This window comes from Opisthocomus hoazin, chromosome 3 (assembly GCF_030867145.1).
Source record: "Opisthocomus hoazin isolate bOpiHoa1 chromosome 3, bOpiHoa1.hap1, whole genome shotgun sequence".
In the NCBI taxonomy this organism is placed as follows: Eukaryota; Metazoa; Chordata; class Aves; order Opisthocomiformes; family Opisthocomidae; genus Opisthocomus; species Opisthocomus hoazin.
Genome location: NC_134416.1, coordinates 64,263,074 through 64,287,071, shown reverse-complemented (window position 1 = coordinate 64,287,071; position 23,998 = coordinate 64,263,074). Strand labels below are relative to the sequence as shown.

The following is a 23,998-nucleotide window of genomic DNA, read 5'->3' as shown; positions in this document are numbered from 1 at the left end:
CAAGACGAGGTATAGTATTTATTGTATCAATGTTATGAAAATAGGAAGCCATCAGCTCATACATTGCTTTATGATACTATTACATATTGATTACATTAATATTGTATTATGTTACTAATAAATATACACTGTACTTACATTATTGCATTAAATTTCTATATGCAGAAATGCAACATATCATATGTTTGATATTGTTAGGGACTAAATTATGCAGAATGGTTCTCTATTTTATAATCTGCAATTATGTTATGTAGTTTTGCTGACTGTCTAGATTGCTGCACTTCATGGGAAACTCCAGCACTGCTCCTGTGTGGACAAAGTCACTGGAGTTTTCTGGGTTCAGCACTGTCCTTGTGATATGTGCTAATTCTCAAAAGCATCCTTCATAAGCACTTGCAGAATTAATTATTTTCTGCATATTGTCAATCGTTTATTACATCTTCTGTACCACTATGGCAGTACAAAATAAAGAGAACTGGAAGCACAGATATAGTGGATCCTCTAATACCTATGATCAGCTGGGGCAAGCTTAACACTCAGTTACTGGTACTGTATTACCAGTTTATACTATAATATTATGCCACTGTAAGAATATATATGTATATTGTAACATATATATATAAAAACAGGGAGAGAGATTATAGAATGTTTGAAGAGTATATATGTAAAGAAAATGTGTGTGACTGTGCATACATGCACACACATGCATTTACAATATGTAGCCGCTAAAGTGAAGTCTGGGGCTCATTGTTCTCAGCATTGAATACATTTATGGCAATAAACAATTGCTCCCACAAAATTGTTTCCTATATAAAATGACTGGGCATACAGTCAAAGGACAGGAAATGGGCACTGCCGCAAATTGCCCTGCTCAGGGTCACACAGTAAGTGTGTGGTTAGTGTTCCCTTTCATAGCCAGACCGTGGATGTGTCCATTACACAGCAAGGCTTCGACCCCAGGGATGCCAAGAAGGAAAATATTCAAGGTTGAGAAGGGCAGTGTTTAAAAACAGAATTATTTCTTTAGGATTTTTACAAATGAATACCAGCTATTTTCTTTGTTACTATTTATGAAGTAGAAGTTGGAAGCTAAGTAAAGGAGTGCCAAGCCGTAAGCGGAAAACTGAATAGGGAGAAGAGTCCACTGGAAGCAAGGGTTTAAAGTTGTGGTAAGCAGCAAAGTAGAATAATACCAGTTGGTATCACAGTGATCCTTTAAACAGCCCTCATCTGGAAACTTCATTGTTCTATCAGGAAGAGTTTACCTTCCCAGATAACATAAAGAATCATCTATATTTTCTGTGCTTTTGCTATCAGTATACTCCCTCCTTTGAATATCCTTGCTAGGTGTTACTAAATTACCTTTTTTGTGCGTAGATATTATTTATAGTAGACAAGAAATGCTTTAACACTGTTGTAATTTTTTCTAGGGAATCATTACAAAATGTTAAAAACATGGCATATTTTCTGCTCTTTTTCTGGAAATGATATCTCTTGAGTTACAAGGAATATTTATAATGGCAATATTATATGTTTTTATCTTTTGATTTACCAATAGGTTTTATGTTGCACTGTGACATTGTATGGTCTTCCAGTCACCTGGAGAATTACAGTTTTTTTGGTGAATGGCTGCAGGTTCAAATATGAGAAAGAATCTACTGTTAACTCAGTGTGGTTCATCTCAGCCCTGTAAGTGTATTAAAATACTTATGCAATGCAGAGCTGTTAGTAGAATCATATTTATTATTATATTGCCTAAAAGTTTGGTGTGCTTTCTGCTTTAAAGTCTTATTTTCAGAAACCTAAATAATATCTATGAAAAATAATACTTCAGGCAAATTTAGATACAGCATGTGAAACCAAATGTTAAAGAGACCCCTTCCCCCCAAAAAAGTTCAATATTAGTAGTTTAGGTCAAGTTTGATATTTTACTGTATCTTAGAGGGTCAAAAATACATTAGTGGTTTCAAATGCACCTTTACTTTTGTGACATAGAAATGGCTTCAATTTGTGGTGAGAATATTATGGATCTGGTTTTCCTTAAACTGAACTAGTTGCATAGAGTATTTAGGAAAACAAGACAACTCCTCAGGATATTTATCACTCCGCTGTTCCTCAGTAAAAGGTGTGGAAAGATTTGAAGTAGGCAGTTAAGCTCTGTAGGGCACCATAATTGGAGCTGTTGGATGTAAAGTATTGTTTTCTTCCTGTTCTTCACTGCTGATGTTTCCAGGAATGAGCTGAAGCTCTCAAAACTGCCATTTTCCACTCTCTGCCTTTGTAGACCATTTAATTTACAGATGCAAAACAGTAGTAGCAGAATTTTTTATTTTATTTTTTAAGAAACAAAAAAGTCATTAAGTAAATTAAAGGATTGTATTAGTTTCACTGGGTAGATTCTTATGCCAGAAATAGCGTAAATGCATAACTGGGGCTTCTTAAGAAATAACTAACTACTTAGCATCAGCAAAGTATCACAAACTAGTCCTCCATATCTGAGTCAGAAGCTTTACAAGATCATGGGTGGCCATATTCAGATGTGTTTATTCACAGATATGAGTCTTCACAAGTGGCTCCGAAGGCAAGAAGTGAGGAATTTGTGGGACGTGGCTTTATACACTGTGCACAAGCTGTCATCTAATGCCCACAGAACTGCCTGATGCTGATAAATCGGCAGATGCTAAGCCACTGATATTGCTTCCTATGGAAGTCCAAATCAGTGCTAGGATGCTTGGAAGTTGTCCCGTTTCTCACGATGCAGAGTTTAGTTGTTCCCTGAGCATACTTCAGAGGTTAAAGAAGCTACTCACAACTTCTTTTACTGTTTATTATAAGTACAAGGTCCACCATGAATCATGAATCTATGCTCTGAGGAGAATGAAAAGCTGCTGTCGATAAGACTTGGAATTATAACTTTGCATTGACAATCGACTCCCTTCAAATACCTACCATTTCTGCAAGGTTGTACACCTTTCTAATGTCTGGCCCAGATTAAACATTTTTTTCAGTCAATTTTCAGTTATTTGAGATAAACCAGAAAATTGAAAGGATTTTGTATAAGAAGGGAAAAGTTAGTGGAGGGGATTGTACTTCAACTGAGGTACTCGGAATGTGCAGCTTTGGAAGTTAAGACTATGGCACCATGTCAGTAGCAAGTCCACAGCCGTACTGAGGTTGTCAAATGTATGCATTCTGTCTTAAAGTGTAATTATGTCAAAAATTCCATTTTTGTGGAAGCCCCGACCCAGACACATGCCTCATGTAGATGAAAGAAATGAACAACATTATCCCAAAACTAGAGTTTGATTTTATCCCATTGACTTATGTAACCTCCAGTCGAAGACGTAGCAATCTTCTTGCAGGTGGAGGCTATTGATATGATAGTAGATAACAAGACTTCAGAGGAAAGGAATACGTGTTTTTTCCTTTTTCAGTAAGTGCCTGTGGTATGGAGATGATTGTTTAGAACCACCTCTGATTACCAATAAACTAAATAAAGGCTGCAAAGGGAAATAGCTTATGCCTTGAAATAAATGAATTGCCTAAGATGGGCAGTATCAGCAAGCTGACGGTGATTTTTATATTGATTCACTCAAAGCTTTTTATGGTTAATAAGCTGTGAATGACAAGTACAAGGATTATTATTCATATAACTAATAATGATTTAGTCTTCATCCATAATTACATTTGTATTAAACCCTACCAAGCACTATTGAATAAAGTTCTGAAGGCTGTGTTTGAACAGAATTGTACCGATTTAAACCACAATTGCATCTCTTTGTCCAAGTTCAGTTTTATTTCTGTAATGTTTTATACATTTATTACTGATTTATCTTGCTTTCTGCATGACATTGCACTGTGTTTATACAAAAAAAAAAAAACAGCTGGAACCAGAAAGCCTGGACTAAAGCTGTATATGGCTAACGCTCTATATGGCTAACGCTGTATTAGTCAGGATATGTTCTGAAACACAAAGTCCACGAAAAAGACTTATGTCTTCTGTGTGTCTGAGAATATAGTGTGAAGTGATCTCTCCACTCTCTAAAGGAGTACATCTAAATGGGATAAATGAGTTTCCAGGCTAACTACTCACCCAAAATAGATGAATGCTTAAAACAGGGAATTATCCTGGTATCTGAGAAGCAATAACTTGGTCTGCAATGGACTGCCAATATTATACTAAGCAAGGCAATGGACTACCAATATTACATTAAGCAAGGTCTCTCTCTTTTCAATAATCTTTTGGTAACATGAAGGAGGATATAGTACTCCTACTTAACAAAGCTGATAAATAGTATTACAAAATATGCAATTCTCAAATATAAGGTAATGACAACTGTGAGTTTTTAGGACTAGAGCCTTGTACTAAATTTGCCTTGTAGTCTCTAAAATAGTGTAGGAAAATGATTAATACATGCTGTGATCTTCACAAGAATGCGAACGTCCTGAAGGTTTTTGCTACTAACATACAGTGATGTCTTTACATGTTATACTGCACTTTTAAAAGGACTGTGCATATGAATATTTCCAGTATACAGTTTTGAATGCTGTCATTGTAGTGAATGGGGAAGAATCACTTAATGCATTTATTTCCTTGAATGTTACCTTAGCCTATTGTAAATATGCTGAATAAGATTTTATTTTTTTCCTGAAGATTTTTCTATAGATTATCAATTACTTCTACACGTAATATCTGTGTTACTAAGAAGGGTCCTCTTTCAACTATTTTAGCCAACGAGTTTACATTTATGACACAAATTCAAGCATTCACATATCTTTCTATTTTGCTTACAGTCACTGAGATAATAATCAACTTTTATCTAAGAGTATATATCTTCCTTCTTTACTGGCGACTGGAATTCTGTCTTCCATACTGAATTTTATTATAGTATTTTCCTCTTTTATACCTCTAAGAATATCTTGAGTTTCAGCGAGTAATGCATTCCTCTTTACAAGAAATTGTACTTTTCTTTGAAAGAACATGAATTTAGTATGTCTTTATCACTTCAATTACATGAATATTCAGCATAATGAGGGATTTGTCCCTTAGTTATTGTGGTCATGTATGCCATTCAATAGCTGTCACGAATCTGATGATTAATCCCAGATCTTTATCTAGGTATAGATTGAATTCTTATCACAGGAAATTCTATGACAAAAACTTTACACATTTAATTTAGAATGGTCTCATAGCAGGATTTTTTTGTTTTGTTTTGTTATTAGTGATTTCCATAAAATGCAGTGTAAAGAAGCGAGTGTGGAACTCCTGAGAGGATGGCATTTCTTTACAGAAGAGGCTAACTTTCATCGGCGATAAAAACTGTGCTTAACAGCAAAAGGTGACTAAGTCTTTTCTACCATTAAGGCTGAAGCCTTAAGTCTGAAGGAGAAGCAATTAACAAATAAGCAAAATCCAAGTATTGCTTTTTAAGAATTGAAGAATAGCATGAAAACTTGTTAACTGCAGCCTGAAGAATAAAAGTTTTGTTATGTACTTTTCTTCAGTGATAACAGAATTTACTTGCCCTGACTCTTTCACTTAGACTAGCTAAGATGTCCAAAACAAAACAAAAAGTAAGGAATTAATAATATCTTCAATATCTTCTGTGAACATGAGGGTTAAATAAGGATTTGTCGTAGCTATGTATAAGGACATTTTAGAGACTGTATATAGAGTACTAAAACCTCTTGTACAAAGTCGTATCACATGTATAAAACTAGATGGTTAGTGAAAAAAGTTACATCTGCGCTACTTCGAAAAGAAGACCAGAGAACCTCATGGAGCAGATCTGTTTGAATATGCTACAGATGACTACTGTAACTATGCTCAGATCAGTCTGATATGCTCAAATCTCTTTGCATGTTTTTCTATTGACACTTGTTTAAATCAAAACATCATTTGACCCAAGCTGTTTATTGCTTGCTATTGAACACTCAAAGAGACTAGAATCATCTATATAGATAAATGAATCAAAATGCTTGTACTTTGGAAAAATAGCTTCCTTGATATTGCCTTCTCTGGTGTAAAAGTGTGATGTGTGGTTTTCAGAAGAGAAACAATTGAAATCAACTATAAATTAAAGAAAAAAAAAAATCACACATGCACACGCAGAGAATAACAACATTGGTGGGAATGCATATTAATCACACAGACAGGCAGGCACATGTTTGGAGAGTGGTTTGATACCAGTGTGCTAAGAGTGGTAGCAGATTTTCCATAAAATGGGAAAAGAAAAAAAAAATCAGTTTTCTTCAAAGGGATAAAATATGCAAGCATAGCTGTTAGTGCAGTATCATTGTGTCTTTAACTGTATTATCTTTACCTCTTTGTGTTTCCTACTTTGGGAACCCCAAGTGACATCATGTCTGGCAATACCCAGCAATGAATAATGTACTTTTTATGCAGTTCTTTCCCTTGAAGAATCCAATGCTGAAATATGAGTTTTTTTCTGTAAGTCCTGGATACCTTTTTCTCAGCAAAGCCTTTACTTAATGAGGCAAAAGAAGATTTAGCCCCCACCCCCCAAAAAACTTTAAGTAGAACCAGTAATAAATGGCATCAATATACTTTGAACTAAAAAAAAAAATAAATTAAAAAAGCATGTGATGAATTCCAAGTAGAATTTGAGTCTGTAAATGCTTGCCCATCTGTAGGACTCTTATGCAGAAAGAACGTTTATTTCTTGACTAATTTCAGTGATACTCTTTTGTATCAGAAAAAGCTTGCATGCAGGCTCAATTCTTATTAATTGCAAGTTGCATACAATTTGAATGCTAATATTCATATGATTTCTCATCTTTTTTCCATGATACATATCCTGCAAGCTACTACAAAAAATAATTAGTCTGTCATATTAATTTGCATTTAAATAGCAGTAGTCAATACTTCAAAATTGTATCCACATCAGATTTGGAAATGCATATATGCACACAGCCTTCACAAAAGACTTGGACAGAAATTAAAAACTGTGCAAGCAGTGTATGGGGTTTATGGGATTTTACCATAAATGAGACTTAAACACTATGTTGATCATTTGCTTCTGGATGTTTTCTTTCAGAAATTAAAACTAATGAGTCTGGATGGATGTCAAACTCTCAGTGAAGGCAAGGAAAAAAAACAAAGAACTGCAATCTCATGTTAATTTCTTGACCTCTATTCTGCAGTTAACAGAAAAATCTAAGAGGTAACAGTGTTCATATTTTATACTAGCTTTTCATTATTATTATTTTATTTATTAACTGGGGATCAAGTCTAACAATTTGCTATCTGTTGTTTGAATTTGTCTCATATTGAATGGCTTAATGGCTATTGAAGCTTACTTAATGAATTTACTGACATCATTCTAAACTATCGGGTGCTTTTCGGTAGGTAGTACGTAAATATACTAGAATTATATAAGTATACAAAAATGTAGTAATGCAAGAAGCATTCTTTTAAAACATGCTGTTTTAAAATCTTATAGGACCAGATCTTCAGCTTCAGAAGTGATGCCGCTTTTTAAAGCTGTTAGAGCCTCTGGTAAACTAAGTTGGCTTTTTTAAATATGCACTTAATTCTCCATGAAGATTACATTTCATGCAGATTTGTTTTCCACTATTTTAATTTTCTTAGGCAAAAAAACATTGTCATACTTTTCTGACATGTTTTAGCCTGACTGTACTCTTATACAGGGGATTTGCAAAGGCAGGTAGCCAGTAATGTCATAACTGAGCACTAAGAATAGGATGCACTTTCAAAACCAGTGCACGAGTAAATGTGCTTGGCACAACAGGGAAATGTCACCTCTGTAATTTGCAGTTAGTGCCATTCAGTACCACACTTGATTAAGCACAATTCCTTACTTTCATATCCCAGTTCAGTCAGGTCTCTAACAAAAAATGAACAGAAAATAAAGAAAGAAAAAAAAAATTGGAATTTTTTTACTACTTAATCCTTACTATTCTTTAGGGTGCTAAGAAAAATCTGTTTACACACTGACATGATAAAGGTGTCTCTTAAAACAACAATTGGTAAAACATGCAACGATAAGGCTGAGAGATCATCCTCAGGTTATTTTGCTTATTTAATATAATTAATGAAAAATGGGGGGGGGGGAGGGGGGGGGCAACCTAACAGTATTTTCCATCCATGCTTTTCAGTGTTTATTCTAGCAAAATATTTGGTCAGGAATGTGTCCCAGTAGGACTACTCAAAGACCTGCAGCTATGCTCCTGTTGGTGTATTTGATTGGGTTATGGTATCAGAATACTAGATCAGATTTCCTTGGCTTTGCATGTAAAGGGATAGATTCTGCCCAAAGATCTGTTTTTCATTTGTTTTCTCACTTTCAGTAACTCATTTTTGTAGAAGATTTCAAGAACAGAATAAAGTATTTACTACTCACCTTGGGATTTTGAGCTCTTTGGTATGCAGTTTTTACCTGATCTGAAAATTACAAATTTAATTTCTTGGAGTTTGGATAGGGTTGTGGGTTTTTTTGGTTTGTTTTTTTGTTTGTTTGGTTTGGTTTGGGTTTGGGATATTGAAGGGGTTTTGATTGTTTTTGATATTTTTAATGAAAGAAACTGTACGATAGCAGTGAATATTTTTTTAATTCTTTTTTTCACTCAGTGCATTAAAAATTTCTGTCAACACTTTAACCTATAAATCTTTGTTAATGGTGAATCACACAAATTAATTATTCACCACAGATTTTGAAGAACTTAGTTGATACACAAAAATGTTGTAAACCTGTTTGTATATCTTATGAACATGACCTCAGTGATTCTAGAAGGGGCATGACTGTAGCTTCCAGGGAGCTACTTAAAGGGAGAGTGTCATATACTTCATTGTCTAAATAGCTAAATATATTTTCAAATTAAATTATATCTAATATTATTGAACTGTATGAATCACTTATGGGAATACTGTCAGTTAGTTCATAACTACATTTTTTTCTCCAATCACCCACGGGAATCATGTAATTAGAATATTTCTCCATAAGGTGTCTGAAACCACTTTAAAGATAAAAAGGTTCATAAGAACAAGAAAAGGAAAACAAAATCTGAAAGACTGAGGAATCAGCAGGGAAAAGCTAGCCACAAGACAACATATAATAAGTATTGTTCAGTTCAGTCCTGCAAGGGAGATGATAAGGGAAGGAGTAAATCACCTTTATTATACACTGCAGTGGATGAGCTGACCAGCAACACACTGGGAGAGGACAGGGCTGATTCCTAGTTGCTCTATTTGTGTGTATCCTTAGTTCCCGACTCCCTCTTCCTCTCGTTATCTGGGCAAATGTGTTCGTTTTTTTGTGTGTGTGTCATGTGGCTACATCAAGCCTTTACAGTGACATTTTATTTTTACCTTATTTTTTAAAATTACTTTCTTTTTGTCCTGAGGTATTTGTACTACTCTGCAAAGCTTTAAACTACTGTTATACAAACGTATTAATATAGCTAAGTCACAGCTCACACTGGTCAACAGAGAAATTTGCAAAACATCAACTTCCAGAATGAGATACTCTCATGATTAAAGTAGTTCGACACATTTTATTTGAAGTATTTATAAGATGACAGATAGATGTGATTTCATTCCATAGATATTTCTATTCAGAAGCAATAATTTCAGTGGTGAAAAGTTTTTAAAAAAAGAAAACTGAAAAGACAACAAAAAAGAAAGCCTCAGCCTTGAAAACAGTACAAATAAAATAATAACAGACTTACTTTCTCTCTAGAGTTTGCAGACTATTGTTCTGCATAAGGAAGACAATGTTTAGAGCCTATTAGAACTTACGCATTTGATACGAAGGTCTGTTTTAATCCGTAGCTCCCTCTCCCTAGATCGGACATATCTAAATATGATGTAGACAGATCGTATGAAGTTTTGAAAGTGCAAAGAAGTTTCTAAGTGTTCTATACTGGATAATATTAAATCAATTCTTTTCACATTAAATGCCATTCGCAAACACTTAGACATTACCTGTGAAATGCACTGTATTTTAATTTGAAGATAAAGGAGACATGAAAGAAGAATGCCAGAGATGAATTGAACATGTTGGATCTTGACTGTGACCAAAGCAGGTTAGAGAATACAGAGGAGAAAGGCAAAAATAAACCACTAGTGAAGCATCAAAGTAAAGGATCAACATTGCTACTTTTTTGTTTGGTGTTTTTTTGTTTTTGATTTTGTTTTTTTTTATGGTGGAGAGAGAAATTTCCCTCTTTGGCTGATCAGGATGAAGGTCCATTAGTGGGAAATGTATACGTTATAGATATACAAATAATGTGGATAGCTCTGGTGCTGCTCTCACACACGCAGTCCTCCTGGTAGCTGGTCCTGGATCCTTGCTCTACGCAGTCACCTCCCACACAGACACACAAACACAGAGAGGTCTGTCAGTCAACCCCCAGATCCCACAGTCTCTCTGGCAGTTTTCCAGGACTCCTCTGGTCCTGTAGCCAACTTGTCCACATAACTCGCTCTGGGATACGCATGCACATACCCTGGGCCACTTATCCCACTAGCTAGGTAGACTGGCTTGACATTTGGTAGCAATTGCCCACTGACATCCCTGTCCTCACTCACTGCAGATGTTGCACCACAGGAACATGCACACCTAGAACCTGTGGTCTGACTGTACACACACATGCATAGACATACCCCAGCCATTAAAACAGTTAGACTTGGAGTATAATGAGAAGACAGGACAGACCTTGCTGACCAGCATGGCCAGACAAGCTTACAGACCAGCAGCCTGTTCATATGCAACCATCACCTTTTATCCCTTTACTGTTCTATTTTCCCTTGTGTGTTCCTCCCCAAACTACCCTTTCTCTGTCTTTGGTTCTTCCCCTAAGTATCCCATAGTGAGTCTTATGTAATCCCAAAATGCTCTTCCTTTGCTCCTTGCTCTTTCACATGTGTCTGGACATAACTGTGGCTAAAATATGGAGATCTCATTGCTCAAAACCATTTGTTTTACTTCTGAGCTTGTAGTCCTACCTTAGATGAGCTTGACATATACAAAATCAAAGCAAGTGTCTCTGCAGCTCTAATGCAGCAAAGTGGATGTTAGCTGCAGGAATAATGTGGACAAGGCAAAGGCAAGGCAAGGCAAAGGCAAGGCAAGGCAAGGCAAGGCAAGGCAAGGAAAAAGGAAAAAGGAAAAATAAAAGGGAAATATTCTTCTTCAAAGAGAATAAAATACTGTATTTGTATTGCAACACTGTCCTGGTATCCCAAATAGGATTGAGAACACTTACTAAAGATATAGACACTGCAGATGTCAAGAAGTTTGGTCTCTGTAAAAATGAATAAGGGGGTACAGAACTGTAACCAAGCTTTTCAATATATTCTTGTATATTGTACTCGGTGCTTGATTTGGCATGATCTGCAGAGAAGAGGAAATTAATTACTTTCTAGCAAGGGAATGCTCCAGAGTTTTTATTATTCTGGGGAGAGTTAGTAGGATAGAGCTTGGTGCAAAAAAATTAAGCTGCTTAAAGAGATTCAGTCTTTAAGCCAACAGATTCCGTTACGTGAAATGCAAGAGGTGAGAAAAAAGCCACAGCAGGAACCATTTCATTCTTGCCAATACCCCATTAAACCTCTGGAGTAACTTGTTCTCAGTTTGGCTTCTGGTCAATTATGAAGGATGCACTTTGTGTACTTTTTGTTTCTTTACAATTGCCTTTTGTAGATAAAAATGTTTGTTTTGTTTTCCTCCCACAGAATTCCATGTGGTGAGGGAAGAAGTTATTAGCTCCCTTTTCTGAAACGATTGCCTATTTAAAGCAATTTAGAAACTATAGATATTTTGTTTAAATTCTGTGCAGTATATTCAGCCTTTAGCAGGAAAATGTGAGGGTTATTATTATTACCTATATACTATACATTGGTTTGCCTGACTTAAGTATAACACTTGTTGCTTTAAAGACTTTCACTATAATTGAGAATAAAAATCTCTCTTGTTCATATATGTTTGAGCTAGCAATGATGAGGCTTGTATGCCAAGCTAAGTGAACTCTGGCAAACCTAAAGAAAGAATTGGGAACTAGGAAAAGGTTGGGGGTCGGTACATTAAAAAGGAAAAATCCTTTCATGTTTTCTCTGCACTAATTTAACTATTATTTAAAATGTCCTCTGGCAACATTTGTAACATTAATAGTATAATAATTTTCTCATATTTAAACCATGATAATTAAAATGTGCAAGGATTATTTCTTATTCCTGCTGCAATATAATATTTTCATTTGATTGAAGCTGAACTACAATTTGGCCTTTGTGTTGTAAGGAAAAAACCACAGGACTGCTGGGAGCAAATGGATCAATTAAACAATGTTCTTTTGTAATGAGGGTTACATCATTCTGCCAGTGATAAAAAACTGTAGCTGAATCTGTCACTAATTATATATGCCATCTTCTTAGGCCTATGATGCTAACCTATCAGGAGACAACTATCAGGCTTAGCTTTCTATTGATCCTTGCACGTTCTATTTCAGAAGTCAGTAAAAAGTGCAATTTAGCTCATTATAAAATACTAACTTTACAATCAGAGGCTATTGAAGGCTGAAAACAGCAATACAAAGATTGAACTGAAATTGTCATTTGTGGATACTTCTCCATCTCTAACCTGTTTTCCCATTTTGCATCTTGCCTTTTGGACAGTAGTATTATCATATCAAATGACAGCCAGGCTCCTGGGTAGGGAAGACATCAGCAAACTGAGTTTTGTGATAGCAGTCATACAGAGGACTATAGCACAAGATGTCAGTGATCTGTTCTGCATACCTAACTGGAAAAAAAAAAAAAGGAGAGCTTGTGTGAGTTGTGGGATTTGTTATAGCCTTATGTACATAGCCAGGAGGCAGTTCCGCCTATGCTATTAGTTGTGGTTGCGAGGTTAGGGCTGACCACTGGGACCCTGAGGGTATCCAAGGAGAAACGGTGAGTGTAGGAACCTAATCACAGTGAGAAGGAAGCACACTGAGTCAGTTGCTCCCTAGGACCATCCAAGGAGGACGATCAAACTGTTGTCCCTGCAATGAAACCCATGCAGAGGGGTCAGTAGGGAAATTCTTTCCCTGTAATGCCCTTCAGATGTGGCCTAAAGGGCTGCAGTGACGCAAGGGGAAGGGCATTTTGGGACTTTGTAAAGTGTATTATGGGATGCTATATAATGGGATTGTGGCAATGTGTGAGATTTGGTATAAACTGTTTAGGGAAAGGACCATAGGGAGGGATAAGGGTGAATCAAGGAGGAACAGGCATAGGAAAATAGAGGGAAAAGGGGATAAAAGAGGCTGGTCATGTGTAAACAGAAGTTGGTTAGTATGCTTGTCTGACTCTGTGCCTTATCACTGCAGTCTATCCTACGCTTTATCAAATCCTACTTCTAAATACAATTTTTATGGGTGCACTCTCAGTTCTGACTGTGTACGTGTGGGTGCCAGTGACCTTCGCGCTGGACTAGCCTGCCAGCATGGTAAGAGGTCTGAGTGCCAGTAATGGGAAGGGAACCACAAACCTCTGGGGCCTGTTGGTCCAAGCACAGCAACAGGGGGACACCAGGGGTCAGCTATTACATGGACCAAGTGTTTAAGATCAGGTACAGGAGAGACCCATCCACTAGCAGACTTTGACCCTGGCTGCCTGGAGAGGAGGAACAGGATGGGGCTGTCAAGTGCTGCTCATGCTTGTGCAAATGTTGTGGGTCTGTGTGGGTACCAGGAAGGGCACTGCTGTCTGGTTACTGGAATTTTAAGTTAGGATTCAGTAGTGACAGCACACACACACACACATATGTATATATATATATGTATGAAAAGCCTTTATACACACACACACACACATATTTATATATATACATATATATGTCGTTACATATATATACAATTACCATACAAAAATTATCCAATACTTATATGTATCTATAAAAATGCCCTTTTAACAACATATAGCTAACATCCTGTTGTGGTTTAAACCTGGTAGGCATCTAAGCACCCCACAGCTCACTTCCCTCCAGTAGGATGGGGCAGAGAATTGGAAGGGCAAAAGAAAGAAATCTCATTGGTTGAAATAAAGACAGTTTGAAAGGTGAAATAAAGCTGCACAAGCAAAGAAAAGTGAAATAAGAAATTCATTCACTACTTCCCATGTAGTGGCAGGCAGATGTACAGCCACGTCCTGAAAATGGGTTCTCAGCATGTGTAAGGATTACTTAGGAAGACAAATGAAAGCGTCCATCTCTGCCCGCTCCTCTTTCTGTCAGTTATTATTGCAGAGCATGATGCTATAGGGTATGGGATATCCCTTTGGTTAGTTTGGGTCATTTGTCTTGGTTTTGTCCCCTCCCAGCCTCCTGCCCACCCACAGCCTGCTCACTGGCAGGGTAGTGTAAGCAACAGAGAAGGCCCTGATGCTGTGCAATTACTGCTCAGCAACAGCTAAAACGTTGGTGTGTTATTAGTACTGGTTTAGTCACAAATCCAAAGCACAGCACCATCTGGGCTGCTATGAAGGGAGTAACTCCATCCCAGCCAGACTCAGTACACATCCACCAAACTGTGCCACTACTGATGACAGTTATGAAACTTACTTACTTAGATACGATTGGTTCTCATCAGCTCACAAAAGTAGGAATGAAAAAAAAATAGAGAACAGCAGTGACAAACAGTCTTTTGATGATATGAATCTACAGCATTTAAAATAGTCTTTATAACTGAATAGTATTTATACCAGAGGCTTTACGGTTTTCTATGAAAGTAGTGAGTGAAGTCCTAACACTGCCCTGTTTTGTTCATGGTTCTGTCACTAGATTCTCTTGTTACCAGAAAAGCCATGTGGTCTATGCCTCAGTTTGTCCACATGTAAAAGGAGTGTAAAAATATGATCTGGGTGTTTTGTTTTTGTCACGTTAATTTGGCAGAAAATAAACCCCCTTGCTTTCTAATGCTCTTAACTGAAGTGAGAGGCTAGGTGCGGCTAGGTTTAAATTCTGAGTGATGTCCAATTTGCCACTACCAGTCCAGTCATGTTTAATATGTATATTAAACTACCACGACTCTGGATACACTAATAGCAGTCTGCACCTTCAGTCCAGTTGTGCTCATGAACTAGCATGGCCGCATTTGGTCGCGTTCAGTGAGAAACAGTGACAACTGGCTACTTCAACAGTGCAGTTTTATTTGTGCAACAGGTATATAGGTCTTCTTTGAATTGCTGTTGATAGTGACTGTCTGCAAGAAAGCACGTGCAAATACAAAACACGTGAAAAGGTTATAAATAATACAGCCTGGCTATAAACATTAGGGAGTAACTATTCCCGAGAAAAGTGCTTAGTCTGAGTCTCACCCAAGGCGTCCCAAGGGGGAGGAGAAGCAAGGCTCAGCCCGTCGGCCAATCCCGGTTGTTGGAGGTAGTCTGAGGTGGAGTTTCCCTTGACTTGCTCACGGTGTTATCTTCTTCTCCTCCGAAAATCTATGGTGTTATCTTCTTCTCCAAAAATCTACGGTGTTATCTTTTTCTTCTCCATTTCCCTGGCTATTTTTATATCCGTTCTACCTTTAAGGTGGAGTTTGAGTGACTGTAGTCATACATACTTTTTATCATGCTTGGTGTAAAATTTTCTTGCTTCACGTTTAAAGGTATAGTTTACGAAACATTGAGAGCGCAGACTCGAAGAGGGGTGGTTGCACCTCAGAGGTGGGTAACCTTTGGGATGGAGGTGTGTTTTGGTATTAAAATGATATTAAAATGAGCAAAGTTCACGAGAGGGTAGCACTTTGGCAAGGTTTCGAATACCTGTTGGCTCAGGGGGCCAGATGAGCTGCTTATCAGTTCTTGAGGACCATTTCTTCCCGCTTTATCGTCGTGGAGCAGGGCCACGGAGTCTCCATTCCGTTCCGTCCTCTATGGTACATTGCAGGGAGTTGCTGTGTTAGTGGATTCCTCGCATGCCTGCTGCAGCTGTGTCCCATCCTCAGAGCTCCTTTTGATTTCATGCTTTTCCTCAATGGGTGAACACTGCTACGTTTTTCATATAAACCTTAATTTTCAGATGTCAAACCTTAATGTTACTAATAATTCCACAGTTTTACTTGACAAAAGCTAGAAAGTATTTTGAAGTGTTTAGATGAAAAAGTCCTATACATATCTTTTATTATGACTGAAGCTGTGCCTATCCCTTAAAAAAAACCAAAAAACAAACACACCTCATGGACATCTGTATATCAAAAAGAAACTGGAAAATTTAAACTTGGGGACTTCTTCCATACAAGTCTTTGATCTGTGCAGTCTCCACAAATGCATTTATTTCCTCACTTACCTGTTGGTTTGGCCTTCAGGATGATTTTGCTGAGTGCAAAAAGCCACACTGTGGATTCCCAATAGATTTGCTAAAGTGCATTATTGTGGACTTCAGAAAGTGACAGCACACCAATCAATGTGTTTGCTCAAGCAAGCCAAAAAGGTAAAATCTGCTATTCCATACCTTCCCTAGAATACCCTGGAGTTACCTCAAGGGCAAATCTGATCCTTTAAAAGAATTAGGAGGATGACTCCTTCTGTGCTTTCTATACAAGTCTGCACAAGGCAGGGGACCCCTGTTCATAGACTTACATTCTCAGAGATGGATGAATGTTAGACCTGACAGAGCTGTGAAGCAAGGTATGGAGATAAGGCAACCTTACCTCTCTGTACGGAGGACCAAAGGATATGCCTTCCTCTTGCTGAGTAAATGCTGTCATAGTGAGTATTGACAATGCATAACCATCCATTCCTGAGTATTTATCTGTTCAGGTCCAAATTATCCAAACATGTTGCAAAACAACAAAATAAAATTGGAGATACCATAGGCTTGTAACCACAGTTCAGTCTAGTCACTATTTTCCTCACTTTTTTTCAGATAGGAAACGTGTTTAACCCATTCAAAAGCAGGAATTACTTCTTTAAATTAGGTTCCTCATTGGTCCTTTTTTTCATCTGTTTTTCTGCAAGCTGTCATGAAAAAATATTACAGATAGTTAGCCCTATATATTAAGTTGAATACAACCAATTTTGCATGTTATGTTCAAATCTTGTTTATTGGGAGAGAAAGCACACCTTATATATAATTAAACCCAATAATATATTGCTACTATAACTGATATCTTAAGATTCTAATCGTTATTAGTCCAAATATGTTTGTTATAGGAAAAGAAAGAATAACACTGTAGTTTAATTCAGCTACATGTATATTTCATTCCTACCCCATTTCTTGCAGTTATGTTCCCCCTTCCACTGCTCCTCTGGGTCCTGATGTCAGTGGCTTTGCTCTGGTGCTGGTGGTAAGCGCCAATGTTAGCAGCGAAGCTGAGTCCTTTGCCAGGAGGAATATGATGTTCATGTTGATGATTTCTTATTCCTCACTCTGGGATCCACTTTGATAATTTTTTATTTGTTTGTTAACATGCATTTACACTTTTTTTTTTCTTCATTGATCTGCAGCTCCACATTACATGCAAATTTGCTGTATATGGTCACCTTTACATATGGTAGATACTATTCCTTTGTTCTCTTTGTTAATCCTAAAACCACTTTTATCAAGCTCCAAGTTTGTATGTCTTTGAATATTCATCACTTGTTTGTGGCTGTGGGGTCTCCAGTGTCAAAAATACAAACCTGCACAGTTTTTATAATTTATAATGAAACACAATAAATGTAACACAATGGAATTTGTATTAAAAAATGGAAGAAGGCAAGAGAAAATTTAATTCTTTGCTTATACACACACTTAACTAAAGAAAAATGGAAGGAAGGAAGGAAGGAAGGAAGGAAGGAAGGAAGGAAGGAAGGAAGGAAGGAAGGAAGGAAGGAAGGAAGGAAGGAAGGAAGGAAGGAAGGAAGGAAGGAAGGAAGGAAGGAAGGAAGGAAGGAAGACTGTACAGGGGAAGGAGCAAGAGAACAGGGAAGGAGGGGGAAGGGAGGGAGAGAGGGATAGGGAGGGAGGGAAAGAAGGAGGAAAGGAAAAAAGAAGGGAGGCAGGCAAGAAATAAATAAGGAAGATGGGAAGGAAACTGACTTGAAATTCAAGCCAAATGCTAAGCATTTCTAAGGCTCAAGGGATTATTTTCCTGTTGGCATCCCTTCGCATTTCTGTTCAATAAGACCTACAGACTCCTTTGGTGAACAGATTTCTTGGAGAATTTCTGAAGAGGTGTCAATACCATTGGTATTTTTTTTAGTTGACTGGATAAGTCTTACAAAGCATCAGTGAAACGTGAATCAAGCTATAAAGCTTTTAAAATGTATGTTCTGTGATATGCATGCACAAGCTGTAATATTAATCTCTGTCTTTTTAGGAGGGCTTCTTGCCCACAACAAAAGAAAAGATCATTCCTCTCATGGTTTTAAGTAGAAAATATATTCAGGAAAATACAGTGCTGTATACCTATAGTACATTAATGTTAAATTTGCCCTTGGGATTTAAAATCTTTAGCATCTCCATATTATTATCATTTCAAGGCGTTCATTTGTAACAATGTATTAATGTAGGATTGCTGTTTGTTTTCAAATATTTCCTCATCCTCCTCTGAGATAAGAAACTAACTCTAACTGTTGAGAATTTATGAATGAAACAAGGCTGGATTGGATTAGATTTTGAATAGAAAAAAACTGCATTATTCTGTGATGGGAAAAAAAACCCTGAGGTGCTTTACAAAGTAGCATCATGACACAACAGTGACAGAAATTTACATAACACATTTAAGAATATTAAATAACATTTATCTCCTGATACATTATGGAATACAGTAATTATATTATTTCATTATTATTATTTTGAAATTATATCTAATAATATATCTTTTAATAAAATATTTTCTGGTTTTATTTTAATTTTTGTAAATACGATTATATTTCTTGAGTGGCAGGCACATGAGTTTAAATTTCTCCCTTGCTTATTGGCATGAAAAACGCACAGTTACAGCATTTTTTTTTGAATTGTCTTTGCTGGAGGCTGTGCCTGCAACTTACATAGACTATCAAAGGAAAACGGTGACTGAGATCCAAAGTGAACTGAGCTGGAGGGATACAGCGTTCTTTTTAAAGTTTTGATTTTAGATCTTTAAGTCAAGAAGTTTTAAAAAAATTCAGTCAATGGCAGTCATCTCTAATACATGAAACAGCATTTGAGTTTTGCTGGGGAGTTTATTTTTAGCTTTCTGCTAGAGGTGCAAGGGTCTGTAGAAGAGGAGAGCAAGAAAGAGCTTTTAAAGTCCAATAGCAACCTGAAATAATTTTAAGGCTAAAGTGGAATATAACATTTTTCTTCATCTCTTTTTTGTAAAGAAGTAATCTTTTGGGGCACACAAAATGTTTTGCTTGTTGTATAGCTTCTCAGAGCAATAATCCATACAGTTTAACAAAATACTAACTTAGTCACTCTAAGGATTATCTGAAAGATAAAAATAATACTTTCTTCCATGATAGGAGAGAGAAAAAATAGTAAAAACAGAATTTTCTGGCATTATGCAAGCAAACATTGGGATTTTTTGTATGTTTATATTCTTGCTGTGGAAAAATGCTCCTCCTTCCATCACACTAAGATTTTGTATCTCCTCTGTTATATCACTGCCTGGTATTACAGTGCAGGGGCAACTACTTATTTCCATTTTGTGTATCTGTTACCTACAGCTAAAAATGGTGAAATTTCCCAATTATCTAGCTGATCTTATATTCTTAGGTTGGCATTATACACTGCCATAAGAAGAAAATCTTGACTCATATCTAGGCATATTTGCTTAGACTGCAACTCCTATTATGTCTCCTCCAGAATCTTATTGAGATGTCAGACTGCACCACATCTCCTTTCCTTTGCACATGCTTCTGAACCCACAAAAAGTTGTCACACCTCCTTGACAACATCTTGCTTGCATATCCCCACTAACCATCCTTTGGATCAGGAAGGAAGAAGTAAGGGGAGGACCTCCTGGCATATGTAGTTGTAGTGACATCAGTCCTACAGGCAAAGACAGTATTCCTTTGCTCTTAGTTCACCTTCTAAGAGTTATTTCTGTTTAGCGGTTCTCTGCTTTTTCTGCTTTTCACTCACTGGTTTTGATGCTTATAACTTTCCCATCCAGGGCTATTTTTTATACTTGTTTTTTTTTCATATCCATTTATTTGGTTGTTTATGCTCTTTTGCTGAATCATAGAGGTCTTTTAATGTAAGGGCAGACATGAAATGCCAACAAGAATGGAGATTAATGGAGGCACTGGTGCCTATCTCAAGAGAGAGTGAAGGAAATATTTCTATGAGACCATTATAAAACAATCTTCCTCAAAAACATTTAGATAAAATTTCCATTGCATTATACTACTTACTGAACTAGTTGACACTTGAATTAAGGTGAAATTAGAGTATTTTCAATTAATTTAGTCTCTGGAAAAGTAAAAAAAAAATTGCATACTGTTTTGAGTGACAGCACAAGAGGGGATCAGATCCAGGCCTGATGTCTCAACCTTCATTTCCTCCCTATGTGAGGAACCTTGTTGTTGTGGAAGCTGAGAGGGACTGGATTTTGCTGCATTTCATCTCATTATCCACTGTGGGTTACTCAAGCAAGGTTGTTCTGAGTTAGTTTCTATAGCTTTGTTGCACTGCTGATATAATAGTAGGACTAAATGGGCTTTTTTTCTAGATTTCCTGGACAACCTTTGGGACTAGCTTGACTCTTCTTTGTTCAGTATCATTATATCCAAGTCTTTGTCAACACCACCATCACAGTACCTGAACCATTTAGATTATTGGTACTTCCCCTACGTGCTGTAAACTCTTCCTTGTACCAACACTGCGAAGGTAAGCTCTACCACTGCCTTATGGACCTGACAACAGTATTGTTCTAATTGTGCTTGCTATGTACTGTAGTCAGTTTACTAGGATAAGGTGTTATATCAATAGGAAAGAAAGAAACAGAGTTCTAAAACCCCCATTTATACGTACATATTTTTCCAAATTAACAATATATGTGTAAAACGTGTATTCACAGGTCAGAAAAAGGAAGAAAAGAGGTATATCTTAAAGAGACATCAATAAGGTAGTTGGAAGAAATTAGAGAAGACAGCAACAAAATACTATCATTCAGATCATATCATAGAATCCTACATATATATGTATCTTCCCCCCCGAACGCCTAAAAATGCATCAGAATATGTTTCTGAAATGTGATTGAATGGCGATATTATATCATGCTATTGTATATGGCCTGTATCACTCCATGTTTGAGAGAAAAATTGCCATCTGTATGAAAAAAGGTTTTGTTTTGAGCCTTTCTAACTTTATTATGTTGTTAAAATTTGGAGAGTGTGTGTGGTGGTCTGTTTTTCTGTTTTTATCTTGAAAAATAATTTTGTGAAACTGGGATTTTGGGTTCTGCTAGTGCAAAAAGCCCTCTGAGAATTGATCTGTTGTGCTTTGCCTCAAAGGAATTTTTTTTATGGCAGTCAAAAGAAAGCTGACATGCTTTCATCAATTTCTGTGTTATTTTTTAGAAACAGCTGTTCCAAAAAACATCAGTGGAATCCACATTAAATACTTTGCTTCCTGGATCCAGCCAACACAAGAAAGAGTTATCCCTGCCAATCTACTGAGCTCTTGTCTGTGAGGATATGTATTTTCTAGAAACAGCAACTGTGCCACTATCTTATAGGAATACTAAAGTGACGCAAAAGGATTGGAGCCTTTCCTTTGAAGAATTCTACAAGGGAAATTTTTTCTCCAAAGTGAAACCAGTGTATCTCATTGTATATTTACTCCTTTTATGTACCTGGTGTAAAGAAAAGAAGGAAATCTGTCAGGTTTTTTGGCAGAGGACACAGTTCTTCAAGGTGCTGAGTGCTAGCTGACAGAGGAGGCAAATGTACATAGTCCACTTGGGAACTCAGGAAAGGTTTGACCATGCTCAGCATTTATGAATGAAAATTAATTAGCTTTTCCTCCACTGGCAGGCTGAGAAGAGATCCCTTGTTTCTGCTCAAACCTGTCACTCTGAAAACGAACATAATTAAAAAATCAAGTTGAAATCTTGTCCCCATTTGTATTCAGAGACTGAGTCAGAAAAGGTGGTGTAATGTCCCGTTGATGTTATTTTGAGGATGGGCATGGGTTTGCATTGATGATGTTGACTTGCTGACTAAAATTTTTAATGTCCTATCAGACATATCACTGAGTAACCCCTGGACGGTTCGTATTACAGTGTCCTTGACAGGGGTTGCACTTCACTGCTGTATACCTTAGAGATATAAAATGTTCTGCCCTCACAGTTCAGTTGATGGATTTCTACCCTAATATTAAATCCAGGCTGACGGCTTGAACATTCTGCTGAGTTACTGCCTATATCCCCCTTAGGCCCCTTATTTTTTTATAAGCTTGAGTGGAACTATCACAGCAAAGAATTCAGCCCATGCAATTCAAATGTGGGACTCTAAGTGTAATGTTTGAAGTTCAGTGTGAGCAATATGTGGCATTAAAAAATGTACTAAATAAGGCATAGCCCACTAACTTACTATTCAGGCCCACAGGCTGCCCCCCTGTTTAGAGACATCCTACCTCCTGCAGGTCCAGTAATGCACCACATTGCTCTCTAATTTAAATAATGTCAAAAAGATTAAGTGCTACCAAAACCTATGAAGATAATTAATGTGTAGTTGTTAACAAGTCTGACTAGACTTACTCCTGTGTCATTTTTAGCAAGTTTTTTCAGTAATTGATTTAACTTCCTTTTGCACTTCTCTCCATTTAAACTGTTAACACTTCTAAGCTGGCATAGGAATGAATAAACAATTGTAGAGCTATAAGCAATTACAAAAATTGCTTAACTGGTATAATTACAGTATGAATTTCTTTGCCTATTTGTCACATTGTATTTGAGTTCAGCATGGCGTGAGTTCAGCATGGCGTATGTTCAGTGAAGAATCCTTCAGATATTAAGGCAGGAGTTGCAGAGCAACCTCTGGCTTCTACAGGAGTGCTGGCTCTGTTGTGGGCTCTAGGAGGTGATTTCTGGGGTAACTTTGTTAATGATGGGGAAAAAGCTTTTCAGAAAGGACTGAGTTACCTACTTCTCACTTGGGAAATGGAGTGTGCAGGCACTCTGGGGTTGCTTCAGCTTTCTTCCAGGTTTCTGCTATTATAGGCAGCGCTTTCGCAGGCACTATGATCTCAAGAACCCGTGCAGAGGACACAACATAGAGATTGATGTTTCAGTCAAGTAATCACAGAGGCTACAACTCCATGAAATTCTTTAACTTTCTTTGACATTTGGGGGATACAATCCCTCACCTTGGCTAGGAGGAACCTGTAAGAGCTCTGAGAATTCGTATTTCCTCTTTCTTTCTTTCTTTGTTCACTTGCTTGGATTGTTTTGTTTTTCCTACCAAACTTTATGCCTGTTAAGTTAGAGTTTTCTGTTTGGTTGGTTTTTATGCGGTAGAAAGTAAAGACTCGGACTGGTGGAAGATACCCAGTTGGAAACAAATACTTTTCTATCTCTGAAAGCAGCAGAATTTAGTAAATTTGGTTAAAAAAAACCCAACTGTACAGCAAAACCAGAACTCCACTACTACAGTGGAAGTAAGATCTGCGTTTCTTTGTCATGTTCGGGTTTTTTTTGCTTTTGTTGTTGTTTTGCTTCTTTGGTAGTACATTAAATAGTAGTACAAGGAAAAAAACAATCTGTTCCCTATTATTTGTTTTCCATTTTAGACATGTAATAAAGGGTTTAGAAATTGAATGATATTTTGAATATACGTAAACTTCCTTTATTTATTTTTCTGGATTCTGCCTCAGTTCTTGTCAGTAACATACTCTAGGCTTTTAATAAGACTGTCTCTGTCCCATACCTGATGTGCCATATGTGCTTGCTTGCAGGCCTTTTCATTTACAGTGAAGTAACCTGCTAATGAAACAGCTTTCGACATTGTTTTTGTTTCCTTAATAATCCACCAGGGTATTGTCAAAAAAAGCCCCAAACCCTA

The 23,998-nt window shown here is 37.0% G+C and overlaps 1 long non-coding RNA gene across 2 annotated transcripts in view; it reads left to right on the top strand.

Annotated features, from left to right (window-relative positions):
• LOC142360751 (uncharacterized) overlaps window positions 1–23,657 on the top strand; it is a 43,096-nt gene extending 19,439 nt beyond the window's left edge. Inside the window, exons 1-5 of one of the 2 annotated variants that reach the window (XR_012763328.1) lie at window positions 1,586–1,689; window positions 5,224–5,339; window positions 7,059–7,184; window positions 20,665–20,822; window positions 21,515–23,657. This is a non-coding gene — a long non-coding RNA (uncharacterized LOC142360751). Of the gene's footprint in view, window positions 1–1,585; window positions 1,690–5,223; window positions 5,340–7,058; window positions 7,185–20,664; window positions 20,823–21,514 lie in introns of those variants that run through there. The other variant, XR_012763327.1, reaches the window with a different exon arrangement.
• Window positions 23,658–23,998: the final 341 nt, after the last annotated feature.